This window comes from Zeugodacus cucurbitae, chromosome 5 (genome assembly GCF_028554725.1).
Source record: "Zeugodacus cucurbitae isolate PBARC_wt_2022May chromosome 5, idZeuCucr1.2, whole genome shotgun sequence".
Taxonomy (NCBI): Eukaryota; Metazoa; Arthropoda; class Insecta; order Diptera; family Tephritidae; genus Zeugodacus; species Zeugodacus cucurbitae.
In genome coordinates this window covers 8,221,708-8,239,749 of record NC_071670.1, presented here as the reverse complement: position 1 = coordinate 8,239,749, position 18,042 = coordinate 8,221,708, and the positions used below count along the sequence as shown (strand labels likewise).

General features: G+C 29.4%; 1 protein-coding gene across 2 annotated transcripts in view; it reads right to left on the bottom strand.

Moving 5' to 3' along the window:
• LOC105216250 (1-phosphatidylinositol 4,5-bisphosphate phosphodiesterase) overlaps positions 1-18,042 on the bottom strand; it is a 160,312-nt gene that overhangs the window by 131,336 nt on the left and 10,934 nt on the right. For both annotated transcript variants that reach the window (XM_011190645.3, XM_011190647.3), the window contains exon 2: positions 12,353-13,193. The gene's annotated coding sequence lies outside the window, so the exon portion shown is untranslated. The remainder of the gene's footprint in view (positions 1-12,352; positions 13,194-18,042) is intronic.

Sequence of the window (18,042 nt, the reverse complement as noted above, 5' to 3'; positions counted from 1 at the left end):
ATAATAATGACAAACACACACATACATACATACATACAAGCATGAGCAAAATAAATGCGTCGCTGGCGTCATATGTGTCCGCTGCTCATCCCCTCTCCACCGGCTTTTACTAATTGTCTCTCATAGCTTTTATGACGCTTTCAATAGCACTTTATCTAAGGTAATGAGTTATATGCTAATACAAACAAACACATGCACACACACTTATACACTTCTGGGCTGTATCTAACAGCCATATACATACATATATATTTGCATAATTAATATACTTATATATCGCATATATTCGGAAATGTATAAAAGTACTTAAATAGGTAGCTAAAATTAATAAATTATTGCTGTGGAATTGCGACTATAGAGCAAAGTGCACGCGCCGAGTAATTATATGCTTGTACATGGCAAAATATGCATTAAAGTGGTCCAAAAGGTACTAGTTTTCAACTAGTTCAGTAAATTTGACTTGTAAAAAGTTGAAGATTCATTGAAGTAGTCTAAAACAGTTTAGTTCACAACTATTCTAGTGAATTATATTATTTATTTACCTTCAAATTAATTGATGTGGACCAAAAGGTATTAGTTTGCAACTAGTTCAGTGACTTTTGCATGTAAATATCTATTGATTCATTGAAGTAGGCGAAAATAGCTTAAACCATGATTAGAGTAGTGAGTTATATTATTTTTTAAATATTCATATGATATACATTCATTAAAGTGGTCCAAAAAACACTAGTTTGTCACCAGTTTGCCGTTGATAACCGTTTAAACGGCAAACATATTCACTGAAAAGCTTCAAAATAGACTATTTTTTTAATTATTGAGGCAACTAGTGTATATTATTAGCTTGTAAATGGCTAAAATTTACGAAAGTACTCCGATAAGCACTAGTCTGTAACTAGTTCACTGAATACTTTACTTCTTTATGGGCTTATATGGACCAAAATAATCAAAAAACACTAATCTGCCATTACTTTGCTGAAAATAAATGCAAAATAATCGGAATTTCAACTCAGATTCACTTTAAGCAGGTCGTATACTAAACCGAAAAGCATAAAATGAGGTTAGAAAAAAGTCTAAAAGCTATGAAAAAAGTAGATATCATGAACTAAATCTGCTTAAAATAAAAAAAAAATAATTTTGTTTTATATCCTCGTTCTTATTTCCCTAGTTTCGTACCTTACTAAGCACACGGCCTTAGATTTAATTAAAAAATTTCAAAAAGAGCTTTTCACTCAATTTTCTTAAAAAATAAAAATCAAATAAATTTCATTGCAGCTGAAATATGGAGACTGAATATTTACCCGTGCTTTTCCTTCAAGAACTCTTCATATCGAGTTGTCATATGAAAGCTCCAGAGCTCAGTGGAAGTTAGGTTTTTAGATCTTGCTGCGTTTTAAAGCACCTTATAAGCTTACTATTTGGTAATTCTTCGATGCATCAGTGCAGCAAATAAATGTAATTGGTTTCCGGAAAGCTTTCTGAGAGCTTTTACTACTTGAAAAATCGACTACAGTAATTATGTCATAATATTTCAGAACATTCCAAGTTCCCAACATATTGTTTCCCACACATAACAGAAAATCAGACTTTTAGGTCTCCTATGCTGACAGTTTGTTCACTTTCGAACAAGTGAAAGCTTTACTGAAGATGTTAGAAATCTCGTTTTGCTTCCAAAAGATTTTAATGTATTTCAAAATACTGCTAAGCTTTTTATTTACCAAAGCTCATGCGATACCTTAAAGCTTAATGTCTTTACCAGCTTATGAATTCACACATTCTGTGATTTTGAAGAGCCTAATTTTGAATCCTGGAAGAAGGATATGTAATATTATCTTCAAATGAATGGACATCCAAATGAGCTTTAAGCTCTTTTAAGCTTTTTGGTGTCTCATATTCGATAGACCCTGACAAATAATAGAAATTAAACAATAGAACAGCCTTTATACTCTGCCAACAACTTTATTTATATTACATACAGACCGTGCTTTCCGAATAACAGTGCTGAATAAGAACTCTTACTAGTACAAATTATAATGAAATTATGGAAATTATCTGAGGTTATTTCACAGAATAGAAGAGAGGTTATATAGGTTTTATATGATACTAGTGGATCCCGACTAAACCTGGAGTGACCTGATTTCACATGAAACTATTCCATCCCATAATAACAAAGGCCTTGACCTTGAGACACACTTTATTAAAGCAGTATTCTACAATGGAGATGAAAACTCAATCCTTAGACCTCCGTCTCTTGATACCAATATACAAACACCCATGCGAGGGATAACTGCATACATATGTATATATGTATGTAAGGATTACAAGAGCAAAATGTAGTTTGAAAATGATTTTCCAACGAATTGCCATTTCAGTTTATGTGACAATAAAACTAATTTGCTAAATGGCGCACAAATATGTGCGAATAGTAATTACATTACACATACGTTCCACACATATATGTGTTCCACTGAAAAAGGGACACTCCTTTACAGTTAGTTCAGTGTATATACGAGTATATATTGTATCGAATTGGTGTATATCTATTTGTTAGCGAGACAGCGCAATTTACAACAAAAAAAGTATATGTATGTATATCCTTTTCCAGTTAATGTTAACCGCCTATACTTATTAACACGTCTACCCGTCTACATATAACATCCCTTTTATGGAGGGCCCCTTATGCTCAGCCGCTCAGCTTAAGCGTTGCGATAAATCATGACGTTAATGGATTTAAATTTAACCATTTGGGAAATAGTTTTGGAAATGGCAAATTTGTGGTATCAGAAAAAAAAGGTGTTGAGACAGTTCACTAATGGTTGGATGCATAAAGTTAAATGTGAGCTAAGTGAGCTGAGCTTTATTCGATTATAAATATGTCTGTGTAGGCAGCTAAGCTGTAAATATTAAGCGAGCGATGAGTTAATTACATGGCGAAATTTCAATTGGGTTCAGTGCTATAAATAACGTTTAATGTCAGGCAATTTATAAAATGCTTAACATTAGTAAGTTGGCGAAGCTTTTTAGATCAGGTTAATAGAGAACGATTTAGTATTAATGTAGAAGCCTTATATAATGAAGTTTTTGTCTTTATTAATTAGACTTGAGATAATATATAATATCACAAATATTTTCGGGCCTTTGGAGCTTTTGATATTTTAATGAGCTTTTTTAAACTTTTTTAATTTCTGAAATGAGTTCAACTCTGCTCTTTTATTTTTATCATTTTAAGATTATTTTCAACAAGTTACGTTTATCAGATAAACATTTTCTTCGAAGCTTTCAAATATTTCTACCGATTCTAGTGCTAACCAGAATATTCTAGTGCTAAACAAAGCTCTCACTGTTTAAAGCTTTCATCCTATTTGTAATATTTTTGAGACAATTATTACATTCATAATCAAATATGAATTTTTCAGTAAGAGCTTTCCGTAAAACTTTCAAGCTTTTAATCCATTTTTATATGTTAACTTTGAGTTATTCAATGAGCTTAATTTTACTTTTTAATATGTTTACTTTTTTGAAAATCATTTTCAACAAAATTTGTTTATGAGTATACAAATTTTCTTCAGAGCTTTTAAGAATGTCCACAACTTTTAATACTTTCCCAAATATTCGAGTGATAAACAAAGCTCTCACTGTTTAAAGTTTTCATTGTATTAACTAACAAAAGCTTTGGAGGCATTTTGAAAGAAGTTTAATTTAGAGCTTTCAAGCTTTTTAGAATCTTTAGTAATATTAATGTTTGCTTATTTGCGCTGACTTTTATAATAACTGACAGTATTTATGAGATTATTATTACATGCATGCATCATCTACAGAAAGTAACTATTTGGTAAGAGCTTGCTGTAGAGCTTTCAAGTTTTTAAAATATTCACTTATTGAAAATCTGTTTTTGACTACTGGAAATTGAAGAGAGTGTAGAAATTTAATAAATAAAAAATAAATAAAAACAAAAAATAATAAAAGCTTTCGTTTAAGAACTTTTATCTTTTACATATTTTGGGATTTTAAAACATTTTGTTTCAAACTGTGCAATTTTGAAATCTTTGACTGGCTGTTTGCAATTATAAGTTTTTCCGTAAAAGTTTCCTTTGGAGCTTTCAAACTTTTGAAATATATTTTTTATAACCTTCTGAAAGTTTTACAAATTTTGAAAGCTTTCCTTATAGAGCTTTTTTTCATTTTGAATAACTTTTTCAGTACATATCACGTGACGATCATAATAGTTTTTCTTTTACAGATTACTTAATAATAAAAAAGTTACTTCCAAATATCAAAAAAAAAAAGCTTTTAAGTTTTTATTAGAAATATAATTATTTGTTTTATATAGATATATATATATATATTTATTAGATATATAATTAAAGCTACCATGATATAAAAATTCTTTAAATCTTAAACTATTATCAATCCGCTAATTTGTAAATACAAGCTTTTAAGCTGGCGAAGTTCTAAGCCCTCGAATTATTAACTATTTTAATGTCTTATATTTTTAATATATTTATAACAGCTTAAGTTTAAGTTTTAAAACTTTCATAATTTTGAAATACATACTTTAAAATTTAATCAATTAACAAAGCACAATATTTCAATTAAAGATCTTTTTTTGGATATAAAGCTTTTATTTTTTAGTAACTTTTTTTAAATATTATAATTTTTTCTCCTGTCATTCAATAGTTTGTGAAATTTTCACTGCAATGTTCGCAGTTGTCAAAATTTGAAAGCATAGCTGAAAGCTCTCATGAAAGCTCTTCATTTTCATTTTATTTTATGAATTTTTCGTTTTCTTATTCCCACATAAGCTTATCAATTGCTTATATTCTTATACGTATAATATCGAAAAATGCACATCAGTTTCAACAAATAATAGTGGACAACAGCTTTTATTGACAGTTTGTTTGACAAAAACCAGCAAACTTTCCATATCACTTTCCAGCTGTGCGTTTACTCCCACAACGATCTCCCGCATGCGTTTTGCCATATTTTTTTTCAATTTTTTCACCGCCTGACTTTGACAGTTTGAGTGCCTTTGTCAAGTTTCGCCCGCAAGTCATTCATTTATTTTCAATTTTTTTGTTGTTGTTGTCATGGCTGTTGTTGCTATTAGCAAATGCTGTTTTATTTGTATTTCATATAAGTTTTTTGTCTGTGTCGCCACCATAAATTTAAGTTTATGCCATTTAATCATTATTTGCAACAACGCCTTTTGTGGCTAGTGGCAACAGTTTCCACAGCACTTTTCCCAACTCCCAAACGTAGTAGTAACTGTAACTAGTAATCACCGTCGTTCGGAAATCCATAATTTTTTTGCACTTTGTGGGGGAGGCAATAAATTTGTGCCTTGTGCCTTAAATAACCAATAGCCTGCCTGCCTGCCTGCCTGCCTGCCTGCTGGTGAAGGTTGAATAGTAAAAGTTTTTATCGAAATATTGTAGTTTTATTATTTATTTTCATTTTGTTGTTTTGTGGTCCATATTATCACTTTGCTTTTGTATTTGTTTGTCCGTAGTCTCCGCCTAACGAATATATCACTATATGTAAAATGAATTATTGTTTGCAGTATTATGTCATGGGCATTGAATTGATGAATATTGGGAACGTTGGTTGGTTCCTTGAAACAAAAAAAAATATTACAACAAGTAAAGCCAAACAATAAATTTGCGTATCGACAATGTTGGTGGCTTAAATTGATACATGCCATATATTTGGCACTTTTATTGTAGTTGTGGTGAATATTTATGGTTGAAAATTGTGTGGTTGGGAAATTGTTAGCGCTAATTAAAACATTTTATTGTAAATTACAAATTTTTAATGTAATAAACAATCATTTTGGATTTTATATTAATTCGAAATGAATTTTGAACAAATTTGTAAAAATTTCCGCACATTACATCATTAAAAATTATTATATTTCACTGATTTTTTTTATTTTTGCATAATTTTCATACTTTTCTATGAACCCTGGAGCTTTTGTGCTTTTAAAAAAGCTTACGAACTGTAATAAATATCACTAATTTCTAAAATGCTGAGAACTTTGTACATATTGATAAATCACTATCATCTCATATTTTCGTTCTTACTATTTTCAAAGCTTAAAGCTTTTATACTTTCTAAGGAGCTTTCATAGCTGAAAACAAATATTAATATTTTCATCTAAAACTTATTCAAGGTATATGGTATTTTCAATAAAAAATTTTGCAAAGCTTTTAAGGGTGTATAAAAGCTTCAGACTACTGTATGAAGCTTCAAACTGATGAAGAAGTTACAAAATAAGATCATACAGTTTTATTGTATTTAATAAATTTCATTAAATGTGAAAGTAATTCAAAAGCTCTTATATGTGAAAGCTCTCAACAAGAGCTTGCGATGAATTTTGAGGTCTTCAAAAACTTGACTGGTATTTCAAAAGTTGGAAAAATAATCAGAAATAATATTTAGCTCAACAAAAGCTTGCAATGAATTTTGGGGTCTTAAAAACTTAACAGACATTTCAAAAATTAGTACAAAAAGCTCACGAGAATTTTTATGTTTAAAAAGCTTGAAAAAAAAAATTCAAAATTATAGTGTGGAATCTCAAGCAGTTTTAAAAACAAGTGTCATAAATTATTTAGTGTAAAAAGCACTCACAAAAAGCTCACTAAAAATTTTATAGTGTGAAAGAGGTTAATTGAAAGCTCAGTGGTATTAAAAATTTTAAAAACATGTGCCTGAAATTATTTAGTGTGAAAAGCTTTCACAAAAAGCTAACTGAGAATTTTGTTGTTTTAAAAAGCTTAAATGAAAGCTAACTGGTATTTAAAAAATATTTCACACACTTCATAGTGTACGAAAGCTCATGTGAAGTTTTTAGGCGCTTATAAAGCTGCTTCCAAAAAATTATAAGGTGAGAAAATTATATGAAAGCTCAATAGCTCACGATAAAAGCTCAAGTAATATTTAAATTAACTAAATATTTTCTGAAAAGCAGAACACTACTGGCCACCCTACTCATTCATATCCACTTTGCAGAATACAAAAAGAATTAAGCTTTCAAGTATCTACAAATAAGTCAAGTGGCCGACGGAAGCGGAAGTTTTAAAATCTCGAATTAGAATTAAGATAATTTAAGGTTAAACGCTAAGTGGTTTGTTCGATTGGTGGGAAGCTTTTGAAAGCTCACATAGGCCTACATGTTATATAGCGGTTTGTAATAGAAGAAAATATGATTATACTTGAAATTATTTTATTAAATGTATATAGAAGGTAGAAAGAGCTTGTTTCAACCGTAGCATTTTTATTAATGTTTACTAATTGTGAAATACCTCAAAGCTTTTCAATAGAACTAAATATATGATTAAGAAAATTTATCTTAATGATGAATTGTAATTGCTTATATCAACCATGCGATATTAAAATGCATTTGAATTAATTTGTATGAGTCCCTTCCTCTTTGCCTTTTAATGAAGAAGCGATAAGGTCAGTGGCGTTTAAAATAGACGAGCGCACGCGACCACCACAAACGTTTTGTCAACCAAATGAGCATTTTCACTTTCTTCTGACATACATCACGGCGAAAAAATAATTTTTTTGGCACAATTTTTATTTTTTGAATTTTTTTTATTATTAATTTTTTTTTGGAAATTTTTTTATTTATAATTTTTTTAACTATTTTATTTTTTTGGAAATTTTTTTTTTTATTTATTTTTTAATTTTGTTTAGAAACTGTTTATTTTTAGAAATTTTTAAATTTATTTTATTTTTTATTTGTTTTTTTTTTTATTTTTTTTTTATTTAATTTTTTATATTTTTCATTTGTATTTTATATATTTTATTTTCATTTTTATTATTATTAATTCTTTATTAATGTTTTTTATTTTTAATTTTTTTAACTATTTTATTTTTTTTTGAAATTTTTTTTTTATTTTTATTTTATTTTTTAATTTTGTTTAAAAACTGTTTGTTTTTAAAAATTTTTAAATTTATTTTATTCTTTTAATTTTTGCTTTTTTTTTATTTTATATATTTTTTTAAATATTTTTCATTCGAATTTTATATAATTTTTTTTTTATTTTTATTGTTATTAATATTTTTTACAATGTACTTGTAATTTTGGCTAACATGCATTTCTTGGAATTCCTCAAGAATTCTTCTCAATTATATTTGCATTATTTTTCTATACTAAATATTTTGCACATTGATCATTTGCTTTGCTTTATATGTATGTATGTTGGTATGCATGTAACATTTCATTTAATGTCATTTCACTTGGCCATCTGCTGTCAGACTCATTCGCGTTAACGTCCGTCAACGTGGCGTTTAACAACAAGAAGCACTAAGTAAACACAAAGCTTGTGAAAAAACGAAGAAAAAAACAAAATCAAATGAAAAGTAAAAGCAAAAGCAAAAAATAAAAAGCAAAAAAATAAAAAAATAAAATAAAATAAGAAGAGAAATACAAAACTAATTTCAAAAAATACAAAATAAATTATAACAGAAACAGATAAAAAAATAAAAAAAAACTCCGCTAATAAATAACAGCGCAAATGCAAAACAATTTACAGCCAAACGTCACCATTCAACAAATGTCAGCGCGCAGTCATCAAAGCGGCAAAATAGCCGCTGACAGTTGCGCTCATATTGCATGTACTACATACATAGACCGAAGACATTTCATAGGCACTCATTCAGCAATTCACTGACTCACGCAAGCATCACATACACTCACGCGGCCACTTAAAGCAGGCTGTAGTATGTAGTATGTATGTGGTGTGTTTTGTTTAAACATTCCGTCAGTTGGCTTGAGGCGTTTTTTCACTTTTTTTCTGTTGCTGGTTTCAATTGACAGTCTACTTGGTTCAGCAGTTGTTCTGTTCCACACAATTTTCTAACCATTGTTTTTATTTGTTTATTTGTATTTCTTGTTGTTATCATTTTTTCATAGACATTGTTTGCATAAAAGTAGCGTCTAAATAAACTATAAACTAAGTTTGTGTAAATAAAGCATTGTTTAAATTGAATTTGAAGTGTTTTTACTGCAACGAAGCCTAAAAAGCACAGCCTCTAGCAATTAAAGTGGTGTGTTTTTAGGCGCTTTAGAATGTTTCAAAAGTTGTGAACTACCAGGAAAACGTTGCTAAAGCACTTAGTATCAAAATGACGTCGAATTTTAGTGAGGTAATGAATCCATAATGAGATCGTACTAAGCTTTTTCGAAGCTCAAACCCCCAATATTGATCTAAATGAACCCTTTGTGAGGTCGTACTAAGCTTTACGAATCAAAAAAAGTTCTATCGAAGCTCAACACCATAAAATTTATCCATATGGTATCAAGAAGTCTCATTAAATCACTCCGGGGATCCTTTAATGGAAAATTCTTTAGTTTATTCCACCTTGTAAGCTTACGTTTTTTAACTCTGATACAAAATACATTGTTTATAATGTTTGATTTTGTCTATAAATCTATATTTTGCCACCTAAGTGGCTCTTTGAGTTTTTTTCTTTTTGAAAATTTGAAATTATTCAAGCCTTCATGGAGACACACAAACTTATTTAGAAGACTTCATAACGATATATATGGCATTGAACCCAAAACCAAAACCAAAGTAACTTAAAACGCTCTCCAATCCAACTGTCTCTTTTCTTGCTCCCAACAAGTTCAGATATATTTCTGTTTCAAAATGGTACAATTTATCTTTATAAATTAAAGAGAATACTTCTTATATTGGGTTTGTTCATCAAACATCGATAAGCTTTGAGCTTTTGTTCCTTCTGAAAATGTGGAACTACTTAAGCTTCTGTTCAAAGGAGTAAAAATTTATCTTGTAGACAAAGTACCACTTATACCCTAAGCTTAAAAGCTCTCCTGTCTAAATGTCTTTTTTATTGACCCTACTGAGTTCAGTTAATTTTCCTGATTCAAAAAGGTACAAGTTATCTTTATGAATACACTAATGGCCCCTACCATCACGCCTCATTGAGGTTTGAGCTTTTGTACCTTCTGGAAATTTCGAACTAGACACATTGCAAACTGCATAACGGTATAATCATATAACATATACCTAATACTCGCTTTCGAACGAAAGCTAACAATTTCCAGAAAGTACATATAACATAAGCTTAAAAAACTCCAGTAGAGTGTGTCATAACTTTTCAAATACATCGTCATAAAAATTAATTAGATTTTGAATCAATCTTTTAGGTGTTGGAATACATAGAAAAAAGTATTTTTCAGCCTAGAAATCAGGCATATTTTACAAGCATATAGCCTTTTCACACATCCAAATTAATTAATAAATTAAAATTTTGATTGAGTAATTAATTTTGGTCCTTCACACTGCGGGCTACTCGATAATCGATCAGTTACACATTTTTGTTTTTGCTTTTCATAAGAAGTTGGTAATTTTCATCAGCTGATTGCTATTTTTATCAGCGAGATCTACCGTCATTTATCGTGAACAACAACTCGCAGACAAAGAACGTATATATAATTACAAATACAGTATTTGACGCAGAGTTGCATTACATTTTCAAGTCAATTAAAATTCAATTCAAAATTATTGTAAATTTAGTATTTTGTATGGTAAATGGATCTAAATTAGCATTTTAATCGAGCAGAGACCGGTTAATTGATCAATTAGCTCCCGTGTGAAAAGGCCATAACACTCAGTTCAGTTTCGATATTGTAAAATAAAAATATGAACTGTCTTTTTCTTGTACTGAAGTCTCTCTCGTTTCTTCTTGTACTAAAGTGAAATATATCTTTCTAAATTTTTTTATCCGAGTACTACGTTTCATATGCAGAATTGTGACCTTAATTTTTGTATAACAGTTTTTATATCACTTTTGATGCAAAATTTGTTGATTTCATAACACAATTGAAATAAATATACTGTTTTTCAGAAAAAAATATGAAGTTTGAATTAAGTATAAGAATTTGAAATATATGTAACTGGATCTGGAAAAATCATTTCAAATGCAGATGACACACTTTTCAATCAGTATAACAGTTGTTATAGCAAAATGTATTGATTTGATAACACATTTGAGATAAATAAGTTGTTTTTTTGATTAGATACAGGTATAACAGTATAACATTTTGTATAACAGTTTAACAGTTATTAAAACAGTATACCAGTTCGAAACAGAGTAACGGGTGATTTTTTTGAGGTTAGGATTTTCATGCATTAGTATTTGACAGATCACGTGGGATTTCAGACATGGTGTCAAAGAGAAAGATGCTCAGTATGCTTTGACATTTCATCATGAATAGACTTACTAACGAGCAACGCTTGCAAATCATTGAATTTTATTACCAAAATCAGTGTTCGGTTCGAAATGTTTTTATCGACAAATTTTGTTCAGCGATGAGGCTCATTTCTGGTTGAATGGCTACGTAAATAAGCAAAATTGCCGCATTTGGGGTGAAGAGCAACCAGAAGCCGTTCAAGAACTGCCCATGCATCCCGAAAAATGCACTGTTTGGTGTGGTTTGTACGCTGGTGGAATCATTGGACCGTATTTTTTCAAAGATGCTGTTGGACGCAACGTTACGGTGAATGGCGATCGCTATCGTTCGATGCTAACAAACTTTTTGTTGCCAAAAATGGAAGAACTGAACTTGGTTGACATGTGGTTTCAACAAGATGGCGCTACATGCCACACAGCTCGCGATTCTATGGCCATTTTGAGGGAAAACTTCGGAGAACAATTCATCTCAAGAAATGGACCCGTAAGTTGGCCACCAAGATCATGCGATTTAACGCCTTTAGACTATTTTTTGTGGGGCTACGTCAAGTCTAAAGTCTACAGAAATAAGCCAGCAACTATTCCAGCTTTGGAAGACAACATTTCCGAAGAAATTCGGGCTATTCCGGCCGAAATGCTCGAAAAAGTTGCCCAAAATTGGACTTTCCGAATGGACCACCTAAGACGCAGCCGCGGTCAACATTTAAATGAAATTATCTTCAAAAAGTAAATGTCATGAACCAATCTAACGTTTCAAATAAAGAACCGATGAGATTTTGCAAATTTTATGCGTTTTTTTTTTAAAAAAAGTTATCAAGCTCTTAAAAAATCACCCTTTATAAGAAACCGGAAGATATGTAAATTGATATTGAGTATAACAGTTTTCATAACACTTTATGGTACAAATGTTTAGTTTGCGGCCTAATAATTGATTGAACAATTTCGCGTAATCTTAACTCATAGGTAGCTCAAAATTACTAAGAAGTATTCTAGCTAATACTTGTTTTCTTCTACAAGTAGAATTGAACAAAACCCCATAAAATGTGCTACTAAAGTGTAAAGAGCAAGACCCCCCCTTATTAACTACATGCTTTCATAAAACTATTTTTAATTTGATAATTAACTTACTCACCTTCTTATCTGCTCCAAAATACGTCTGCTTTGCTGCTGCTTCTTCTTACTGTATTTTCATTTAATTCTCTACACTTCACCACACTTATTTGAGATTTGCTGCACGTTTTTGTATTTTTATTTTTATCATTACACTTTACACTCCCCTTTTGCACTATTTTATCGCTTGCTTGCGTTGTGTTAATTTTTCGTTTTCTTCATTATTTTTAATTGCAATTAAATTTAATATGTTGTTGTTGTGGTTGTCATCATCAGCTGTCGGTTCAGCCGTAGGCGCTGCAAAATTACCAACCAACCAAACAACAACAATGTAAGAAGTTGAAGCGGCGTTACCAACGCAGACGTCAAAAACAATGGCCGCAAAGCGACTTTGAGGGTAATTAATTTTTTTATAGATTTATTTTTAAAATTTTTAGTAAATTTTTTTTATATATTTCTTTTTAATATTTTTTAATTTTTTTTTAATATTTTCAGTAAATATTTTTTTTTAAATATTATTTTATACTTTTTGTTTGAAATTTTTGTATATTTATATTCCTCTTCTTCTGAAAATATTCCGAAATATTGTTCAATTGCTTAATCACTTGCTTATGCACTTGTCTTTGGTTTTCTCTAACTCCACGTTTTTCACAACTTTTACTTTTAATAATTTCATTCTTTGGTGGGATTTTTTTTTTTTGTATATTTTCTTTTATTCTTTTTTGTTTGCTTATCAGCCACTTATTTATTACTCACTTGTCGTCGCGCTACTATTTCTCACTTCAATTAGCTGCACTTTTATTAATTCATTTGCTTGCGTGTACCGTACGCCGGTCTTGTCGCTTCAAGTATGTGATGTAAAGCTGAAAATATTATATGGGTAAACTGTATTAGCGCAACGAAAATAGTAATTGGCATACAACTTTAAATACATGTATGTGTGTACATATCAAAAGCGAAATGCTCGTATATAGGCGACCACGCGGTTTTTTGAATCTTGATAAAATTTCCGTGTTCGATGACGAAAAGCTTGAATGTTTAGCGACCACAAGTATTTGGTCAAGGCAGTGGTGTAGGTGGAGTGGAGGGGGGGTTAGATTTTAATTCTAAAAATTTCATATAAATATTTTTATGCAAATTTAGTACGTTTTAATTAAATTTAATGCAATATAACTTGTATAACACTTTGTATAACAGTTATAAAATTTTAATATTTGTTGATTTTTAAGTGTAGTACTGCACATAAAAATATTTTTATGCAAAATGAGTATATTTTAACAAAAAATCAATGCAATTTAGCTTGTATAACACTTTGTATAACAGTTAAAACAACATTATATTTCTATTTTTATATTTAATACCGCACATAAAAGAATTTTTATATAAAATAAGTATATTTTAACAAATTTCAATGCGATATAAACTGTATAACACTTTGTATAACAGTTTAAACAATTAAATTTTTTTGTTTTTTTTTATGTTTAATACTGCACATAAAATTATTTTTATGCAAAATGAGTATATTTGAACCAAAACCAACGCGATATAATTTATATAACACATTGTATAACAGTTATAAGTTGGGTTTTCAGTTTGTTTTCAAATTTATTATGCATTACAATGCGATAACCAAACAATTTCGTGCAAGAAATACATATACTATGATGTATAACAGTTTATGTAAAAACATAACAAAGCATTCTAACGTTGCACATCTGAAAATTTTGCCCCATAATTTTTAGAACGAAACTTTATTCCGTTTAATAAAACAAAAACACACTTAATAGCCTTTTAAACATTTAAAAAAATTCTGATAACAATTTTAGAATTTTTCTGCCAATATAACAGTTTTTTTTTAATATGATAGAACATAAATATGCAAGTTTTATGCCATAAAACAACTTTTATAGCTTTTTCCACACATAAAAATGCAGTATAACAGTTTTTATAACAGTGTATAACAGTTTTTATAACAGTTTATAACAGTTTTGCGACATCAATATTTTTGTTATTATTTTAGTGCAAAAGTTTTTTTTAAATTTAATGAAAATTTCGTCTCCAAAATACAAGTTAAGTGACTTCTGCAATTAAATTTTCCAAACCTGCAACCTCAAAAATCGTTTACTGTAACAGTAAACTGCTTACAGACACTACCTTATTCATTTTCCGCAAAACTTTCCTAAAATTATTGGCATTAACTAATGCACCGCCCAAAAGTTGCTCCTCCAATCGTACGCCACTGCACATAACAGTCATTTAGTAAACGTAATTGTTTGTAGTTTGTTGTTGTTGCTTCAAATTGCTTGTTTCATTACGCTGCGCCAAGACTATTTGCTGCTACTCTCGCGCATATCGGTATCGCTATCGTCTTTGAAGTTGTTACATTTTTTTTTTTTTAATTTTACTACAAACATACATGCATACATATTTACATATATACAATTATCTGCATATATGGTTGTATATATATAATTGTAGATTTATTTGAAAATTTGTTATTGTTACTTTCGGCTGCTTGCAAAAAGCAAACCTACACATAAATTTGTATATGAATACATACATATTTACGTACATATATGCCAAATAAATTAAAAATTTCTTGTTTCACTACACCGCCTAGCTGATTGTTGTTGCTATTGTTATTTTTTTTACTATTGAAATTTTTGCTCTACTTAAGCTTATTACAAACCGACATTTTTTTGTTGCCGTTGTTGGTTTATGTTTGCTTATATTTTGTTTGTTGTTATTATTATTGCACAATTTCGTTATCTTGTCGTGTTTTCTCTAAGCAGCGTAGAATTTCTAAGTATTTTAAACAGCAGTGAAATATTTTTTTTTTTTGTTTGACTACTTCCGTATTAATGCAAATATTGTGGATTTTAATTAAAAAAGTTTAGCAATTTTTTTGTTTGAGTATGTGTGACCGCAGTTTATTTGAGAGATATGTATACGAATCTGGTTTATTTGAGTTAATCGGCATACATTTTTTTTATAATAATATAAGTAATAAACAATATAAATAATTTTATATTTATTAATTTTTTGATTTTTGGCCACTTTTATTTTATTTAATGAACATTTTTTATGTAAAATTATAAAAATTTTTTAAACAAATGCACGTAAAATTTTACACTTATTATAGTAAATATTATTTTTGAATCTTTCTTTTTCCATATTAAAAAAAAAGATTAACTTTTGAATATTTTTTTAATCATAAAATGGGTTAATCATAAAATCAGTTTATAAAAATAAATTCCTTAGAAAATTTTAAGGGGGTAAGGTTTGTTTCGTCGAAAAAATACCTTTTTTCATGATTGTTTTTAGAAAAAATTATTGCAGTAGGTTTATTTTACTTATTATTATATGAAAGTGCAACACTTGAAGGATACTTAAAAAAAAGTTTTATCGAAAAATAGCGAGGAATAATGGATTTATCGTCGATCTCTGCAGGCACCTCAAAAAAAAGTTGTTGTGCGGTGACCTGCCTACAGCATCACTGGATCATCCGAAACCAAAAAATCAAAATGCTTTCTTTAGTTTATTAGTTTATCTTTCAATTGATGTCGAGTTTTTTTTAATTTTTCAATTTTTCAATTTTTGGTACCATTTTCAATCCAAAATGACGATTTTAGACGAAAAAATCGACCTATTTATTATTGTAAAATTGTTAGTAATTAAAATTTTTGGAAAAACGTCGACGTCATTCGAGAGCTATATATATGTAGAATATTTGTTCGAAATTTCAAAACGATCGATGCAGTAGTTTTTCTGTAGGCTGGTCACCGACTTTAAAAATTACATATTTGGAAAAATCGATTCAAAGTTTTGTACTCTCAGCGCAGGTAGCTGGAGGTACCGTTATTCAACCTGCTGTAACTTCGTTAGTTTTTCCCCGAATGACCTAAAACTTTCACACAATATTCTTGAGATGTTGATGGTTCAGAAAAGAAATAAAAAAATAATAAAAAGTTGTCAAACCTTAATCCCCCCCCCCCCCCCTTAAATAGCATACAGATATATTTTTTATTTTTTAAATTTAGAATTACGAAAATTTTAATTGTTAATGTTTTTTTATTCTTCTAAATATAATTACATTAATTTCTTTTTATGTATATATGTACAACGTGTTTAAAGTATTTTATTATTTCATTTCAACTATTATTTTTAATAATTTAAACTATTTAAAAGAAATAATTATACATTTATAATTTTTGCAATTTTTTTTTAATAATTTTAGTAATTATTTTTTCATTTAATTCCTAAATAATTTCTCAATATCTCTTGTTAAGGGTTTTAATATTTTCCATATAATATTTAAGTAATAATAAAGGGTTTTTCAAAAGTAGACCGTATGCGTACCTAACATCGCCATATTTGTTCCCGCTCTTTTGATATTTCTCTTTAGTAAGGTTTGCCATTTTCAATTATTTTCATTATTAAAATTTACTACCGAAACTCGGAGTCAGTGGCCACAACTTTAAGGGCGCTACGTTCCATTTATGGTCGCCTCATTGCTGAATGGCTTCGTCAATAAGCAAAATATGCGTAATTGGTCGGGCAACAATTCACACGTACTCCATGAGTCACCATTTCATTCCGAAATATATACGATTTGGTGCAGTTTCTGGGCCGGCGGTGTCATTGTGCCCTACTTCTTCAGTGATGATCAAGACCTCCACGTTACTGTGAATGCCCCAATCGATTTATTGAAAACCAAGTTTGGTGAACGTGTTATCTAGACTATTTCCTATAGGTCTATGTCTAGTCTATGGTCTATGCCAGAAAGCCGGCGACGATTGACGAATTGGAACTTCTTACGAATATCAAACGTGAAATTGCAGCAGTATCGGTCGATTTATGCTTGAAAACCATCGACAATTGGGTTCAGAGTCTGGACTTCTGCAAGCATGCCCATACATAATGGCATCGAATATACTTTCACATGAATAAATAAGGGCGCTACGTCCCATTTATGGTCGACTCATTGCTGAATGGCTTCGTCATTAAGCAAAATATGCGCAAGTTTGGTGAACTTGTTATCTAGACTATTTCCTATAGGTCTATGTCTAGTCTATTGTCTACGCCTGAAAGCAGGCGATGATTGATGAATTGGAACTTCGTACGAATATCGAACGTAAAATTGCAGCAGTAGCAGTCGATTTATGCTTGAAAACCATCGACAATTGGGTTCAGAGTCTGGACTTCGCAAGCATGCCCATACATAATGGCATCGAATGTACTTTCACAGGAATAAATAATTTAATCCCAAACCGTTTTTGTACTTTTGTAGCTCTTATTGAAAAAACTTTTACTAAATTTTTATTGTAAAATATAAACTTTAATTTTTTCTGTAAGCCAGAAAATATTTTCATTAAATTTTTATTTTATATTATTTATTTAATTATAGTAATTGAAATTCTTAATTTCTTTTTAATATAAAATTGGATATATATAAGTGTATTCAATGAGGCTATTTTTACAAATAATTAATATTCGTTGGTTTTAAAGCCGAATATGTGTTGAGATGACTTCGTCCAACCATTTTATTTGTGAAAAAGCTTATAATTTAATAAATTAATGAATTTTTTTGTTTTTTCATAAATTTTTAATAAATTTATTTATCTATAATTTTTGCACTTTTTATTTAATTTAACTATTTTTAATATAATATATGCTTTAATACTTTAATAATTAAAATTTAATAATATTTGC